Source organism: Octopus bimaculoides, chromosome 14 (genome assembly GCF_001194135.2).
Source record: "Octopus bimaculoides isolate UCB-OBI-ISO-001 chromosome 14, ASM119413v2, whole genome shotgun sequence".
Classification (NCBI taxonomy): domain Eukaryota; kingdom Metazoa; phylum Mollusca; class Cephalopoda; order Octopoda; family Octopodidae; genus Octopus; species Octopus bimaculoides.
In genome coordinates this window covers 58,209,190-58,215,833 of record NC_068994.1, presented here as the reverse complement: position 1 = coordinate 58,215,833, position 6,644 = coordinate 58,209,190, and the positions used below count along the sequence as shown (strand labels likewise).

Genomic DNA, 6,644 nt, shown 5'->3' with positions numbered 1-6,644 from the left:
TAACTCATTATCACCACCACCACCGCCACTACTTTATCGTATAACATTCACCACCACCACCACCACCACCATTTACTACGACCTCACCACTACCACCGTCATCACCACCTCCGCCGCCACCACTATTGTAACATACTCATATAGCAGTCATTACCACAACTACCACCACCACCACCACCACCACCACTATTTTATCATACAACGTTTACCGCCACGATCACCACCACTACCACTGCTGCCGTCAGCAGCACGAGAAGCTGCCATAGCAATACTGATGGCTGATGGAGTTGGAGCTATCAGTATTTCTGCCTCTAGTCTCCTACCATTCCACACTTGAGACCTGCTTTAAGTCTTTGACTCACAACACACACACACACACAGCATACACACCACATGCACACACACGGATTCCTTCACACGTTGACCGCCTTTTCATTGTACTCCATTCACGGAGTACACACGCTTTATTCTTATAAATAATAAATATCTAACTTTATCTCGTATTCTACGAAACATTTACGGATTTTATAAAGACACACACACGTGGATTCTATGACAAATATATACCAATATACACACAAACACATGTATATACACACACGTATACATATATATATACACAAGGAGGTGGATCGTAGAAAACGGTAAGTTTTGAGTTTTTGTTGAACTTCTCAAGTTTTCTAAACTGGCTTCTTGCTGTTGTTGTTGGTGGTGGTGTTCTTGTTGTTATGGTGTTGTTGTGTAACTCTGTGTATGTGTGTATCTATACTGCTTTATGTATGTGTGTCTATTGTAGCGTGTGTGTGTGTGTTTTTCAATGTTGTAATTTATTGAAATCTTGTGTTGTGTATAAAAGTGTTTCTTATTGTCTCACTGCTCATGTGTGTGTGTGTGTTTCACTGTCTGCATATATTAGTTTGTGTGTTTATGTTAATGTATTTTGTGTATGAAGATGGAGGAGATGGTGACGAGGGAGGGGGGCTTGCTTTGAGGAAAGGCACCGATATGACCCTTTTAGGGTCTCCGAGGGAAAAAAAAAAGAGAATGTCATTCACAGACCATGGAACTGGTCTGGTTATTTGCAAGAGTCTGGCCCCTGCTACAGGTACCCACGGGTAGCAGTCCTACTCTCCCAAGTATGTGGGAGTGTGCCGTAATTAGGCGAACTGTGTAGTTGTAGCAGTAAGACAAATTTCGAAGTTTGGTCAACTGTCTATCTCTATCTATCTATCTATCTATCTATCGATTTATCTATCTATCTGTCTGTCTGTCTGTCTGTCCTATACTATGCTATATATCTTTCTGTTATATATAAATATGCTATATATCTTTCTGTTTATCCATCTTTGTGCTTATCAGTCTACTTATCTCTTTATCAATCTGTCTCTCAGCCTGTTCGTGCATCTATCCGACTTTTTCCCCTTACAAATTACACACACACATATATATATACATGTGTGTGTGTGTATGTGTGTGTGTGTGTGTGTGTGTGTGTGTGTGTGTGTGTGTGTGTGTGTGTGTGTATAAAATCATCAGAGTCATGTACGGAAGTGAGTGTGGTATAAGTTTTTTGTCCTCTGTTAACGGTTTTGTTTTTGATCATCAATGCATGTGTGTGTGTATTTATATATATATATATATATATCTGTGTGTATGCGTGTAAACATAGACACACTGACGCACACACTCACGCACATACACAAAGAATATCATTCGTTTCTTTTCGCACAGAGTATTCCCCTAATAGCAAACATCCAAACAACCCACACTAATTCTCTGTTGTTGAAACCCAATTCTATAAAAATACTAACTTTAACTGCCTGCATACAAACACATTCGCACACGGACACCCACTCACATGTATAAACACACTTACACGCACAGCCACACACACACAATACATACACACTCGTACGTATGAATACACATTCATATAAGTACACACATAAACACACACACACACACACTCTCTCTCTCTCTCTCTCTCTCTCTCTCTCTCTCTCTCTCTCTCTCTCTCTCTCTCTCTCTCTCACACTCACACTCACACACGTTGATCATAGACGCAGCGAAAAGTCAGTTCAGTCCAGGAACCAAAACTCTTGAATTGATTCAAATATTCAACGGTTCTGAACCAAAGTTTCTGTTTGGATTAACGACGATTTGAGGAATACTGTACACATGCGCGCGCACACGCATATATTAATGTTTGATTTTATATCGAGTTATAATATTACTCAATATCTATTATCGAATATATATTAATTATACATTTACTAGAAGAGTGTTTGAGAGTGACTTCGAAATTTCGGCCTGCACGTTCGAATGAAGGCTAGTTGGCCGAAACTTCGAAGTCACAGTCATTACCCTTCTTTTAAAAGTATATCTGTGTGTATGTATATGTAGGTGTTTACTTGTGTATATTGTGCGTGCGTGTATGTGTGTGTATACACATTGTCATAATTATTTTCATACATTTTAATAGCTTAATCCATAATTGTTCTTTTTTGAACAAGAAATGATCGATTTGAACAAGAAATGATCGATTTTGAACAAGAGATGATCGATTGAGACCGATCACACCTCGCATTTTGCAGTCTTTCACAAAACCCCAAAACATTCTTTATTTTTGTCTTACGAAGATTGGTGTTTTCCAACCGCGGTCATCCTTCCGTGATTTATTTTTCCATAGACCACTTCTTGAAGCGTTCTAGTTATGGTTTGAGAAAGATTTAGCTTCTATTTCGAGCCGCTCCAGAGACTACGTAGAGGGTCCCATTGACTCGTAATAAAATATTGGTTCATAAGACGAGCCTCAAATTTTAGAAGAGGACAAACAGCTGAATATACTTGGCTGGTAATTATTTGAACGAACCCTGTAAATATGGAAGGTTAGGTTGACCTCAGCAGGATTCGAACTCAAAACGCAAAACTGTGATTGCTCATTTGCTGGCTCACATCTATGGGACGCTACTAGGCTCAACCCTCTCTTTCTGTCTCCTTCTCTCTCTCTCTCTCTCTCTCTCTCTCTCTCTCTCTCTCTCTCTCTCTCTCTCTCTCTCTCTCCCTCTCACACACACACACACGACCGATTCTGTGACCCAATGAAGGCAGCTTCTGTCTCATACCTACATGTAGTAGAAATAGCAGCCAAATCTCCCTCAAATCACACCTCGCTCTATGTGTGTGTGTGTGTGGAAAATCGGTTCGTTTATAAGTTAAGTACGCTAAAGAGAAATTGAATGAAATTGAATCGTTGTCGATTGTGAATGTTTTGCTGTGATGTTTCGACGATATTGGCCTCTGGAGGCAGTGTTTGATAAAATGGAGTTTCGTAGTCCTTGTCTTGTTCAGAACTTTGTTACTTAGTATTCGCCCATGACACAGTGATCTGGTGACAAATGTATACAGAGGAGTATACACTTTGACATCTACTACTACTACTACATAGGAACTGTTTCATCTATGTGTTCATCCATTTTAAAGGCTGTGTGTTGAAATTTGAATATTTTGGCTGCTGTTTCTAACACGTGACCACATACCCAACCATACCCCTGTTATTAGAATCAACAACAATCATAACACACTACAATGTCTTCTAATAACATACATACCCTCTAAATTTAATTATAAAAAATTTCTTTTTTCGCAAATTGACTTTATTTACATTATTTACATTTGACGGATATTTGTCCTCATCTTGTTTGTTGTTAACACAACGTTTCGGCTGATATACCCTCCAGCCTTCATCAGGTGTCTTGGGGGAAATTTTGAACCTGGGTTCTGATTTCTAAGGTATTTTTCGATGTTGTTATTAATATTATTATTATTCAGGTTACTGCCTGGAATCGAACTTGGAATCTTGGGGTTAGAAGGCGTAACATTTGAGAGAATAATCTGAACAATGAAAAGGTATTTTTCGATGGCGTAGTGTTTAAGAGCGCGGACTACTAACACCAAGATTCCGAGTTCGATTCCAGGCAGTGACCTGAATAATAATAATAATAATAATAATAACAACAACAACAACACCATCGAAAAATACCTTAGGAATGAGAACCCAGGTTCAAAATCTCCCCAAGACACCTGATGAAGGCTGGAGGGTATATCAGCCGAAACATGTTAACAACAAACAAGATGAGGACAAATATCCGTCAAATGTAAATAATGTAAATAATGTACATAATTTCTCATCTCTTAAATATAGAACTGTATAACCCAGAGACTGACAACATGACAAATGTACCCATAGAACATTCCTCAAGAAGACCAGGGACCTCTAACCACCTGGCTATGGACCAGTACTGGGTCGGGTATCATTTTGCACCGAACTGCACAGAAAAAAATTGTTTTTGTTTTTTTTTATTGACTATCCCAGTCTGCAGGGTGTTTTGTATTATATACCTGTAATATATATATGCGTCATATACTTGTAATTTTAGTAAGATAACAGGGTAACGCCTAAGTAGGATAGGTAGGGAACATACAGGTTTCAAATTCTGGCACAAGGCCAGCAATTTTGGGAGTGAGTAAGTTGATTGCATTGCCCCTGCTTGCTAAATATGATTGACATCAACAAAGGCCTGACTTCGTCTCCCTTATCCAATATCCTGGACGTCTCCTTAATAAACCTACATAAAATACTGGTTGGTAAACCCTCACACTTTCATAAAATGGAATAAATGTCTGCTCTGAGAGGAAAGGGTCTAAAACTTGGAGCAGAACATTTTGATTGGGGTGGAGGGTGGGGTAAGATGTGAGACTTGTCTTCATGGCACAATAATGTATTCCACATTGTGAAATTTTATTATTTACTGAAGCAAACTGATGCTACTTTGCTCAGTGTCAACTGTTTCATAGTTTCTCAGTTTTTTAAGCCTTTAACACTGTACAAAAACGACACACAGAAAATTTGTGATTTTCTGTCTTCTTCCTTGCTCTTTATTTAGCCTGAACCCACACGACGTTCCCACATCAGCCCAAAACATACACGCAACCCTCGTATGCAGATGACATCACATTCACATTCCCCTCTTCTCTCAACAGACACACTGCAATTATCCAGACACAGCTCCAAAGCTATACGATTGACCTAGAAACCTGGATCCGAAACAACGACAAATTTAAAGTAGCATCTAAGCAGACCTCCTGTCCTCCATTCTACGAGAGAACATCAAATATAACCAACCACCACATTCAACAACATAAACATACCACAACATACACAGAAGATAAAAATACCAGAATTTGCACAACACACAGCAGACAGAGGGATGTTAAAGACAATCATGTTACCAATAAAAAAACAAACATGTTCAGAATAATTAGATCTGGCCAGAATATAGAAATGGCAACAGCAGGCTACAGCCATGCAGGCTCGCCCAGCAGCCTTGTCTGAACTCTTTGTATCTGCACGATAAACCAGATTTAAAACAGAATAACACATTTTGCATCAACCGCAGGTTGTACACAGAGCTCATCCGCAAACCACCTCCGCCACGAAAATAAATACCAAAACTGAAGACCACCCGTGGGCCTGTGAGGTGTGCACAGCTTGTTGCTGTAACAGATTTGCAACGCATACACAATCATTAACAGACATACAGACAGATCCACGATTACAACATACCAGAACACTAATACAACATACCATCGTCATCATCATCATCATCATCATTTAATGTTCGCTTTCTATGCTGGCATGGTTTGGACAGCTCGACAGAGAACCGGTGAGCTGCAGGACTGTGTCAGGTTCCAGTTTCGTCTTTGTTTTCTATGGCTAGATGCCTTTCCTAACGCAAACCACTTTACAAAGTGTACTAGGTGCTTTTTACATGGCACCGGCACTAGTGAGGCTGCCAGAGCTTAACACTATTATAATATTCCGTAACCCTAATATGCTAGAACATTAATACAACACACCATTTACACTTACACAACATACCATAACACATCATGACTCTATACCTTAACTCAGACAATCATAGACACATGCGTTCAAACAATACACCCTTATCTATATAGATATATAGATTAAATATCTACCGGCTCAAAGGGAAGCCACTTCTAGCCTCTTTAAAAAGGCAGTCACAAAATCATACGTCCAACTGCAGTTCAAACCAGAATTTTAGTGCCATACCAATTTGAGCCTATTTGTTTCAGTTACCCTGTTGAAAACTCCTCATATCTTTCAGATATGGATGTATGTAGGTTTCATACCAGTGCACGAACTCGTGGCCCTTGAGTATTACGAAACATACATACATACATATACACATACATACATATATATATATATACACACACGCATACACACACACAGACATACACGTGTGTGTGTGTGTGATATATGATTTGCTGAAGAATGAAATAAATTTGCCCCCCTACAACTGCCTTAGATGTCTCCAAAAATGTCGGAACGAGCGTGATCATATTTTTGTCTCTTGCCTGCATTCATCTCTGAGTTAAATCTCCCACTACGCTGCCAGCCCTGCGCCCGTGTTCATTCTGCAACCTCTGCATGAAATTATCGTGAATCTAACACCCCTCCACTCCTTCACCAACATGACACTTCCCCGACACCGGCTTATCATCATCTCTTATCTTCCACTTCTCTCTCTGCCCACCCCTCTCTCTCTCTCTCTCTC

The 6,644-nt window shown here is 39.6% G+C and overlaps 1 protein-coding gene across 1 annotated transcript in view; it reads left to right on the top strand.

Annotated features, from left to right (window-relative positions):
- Positions 1 to 212: 212 nt before the first annotated feature.
- Positions 213 to 6,644, top strand: part of LOC106868612 (janus kinase and microtubule-interacting protein 3) — a 37,337-nt gene continuing 30,905 nt past the window's right edge. Inside the window, exon 1 of the mRNA XM_052972872.1 lies at positions 213 to 644. The gene's annotated coding sequence lies outside the window, so the exon portion shown is untranslated. The remainder of the gene's footprint in view (positions 645 to 6,644) is intronic.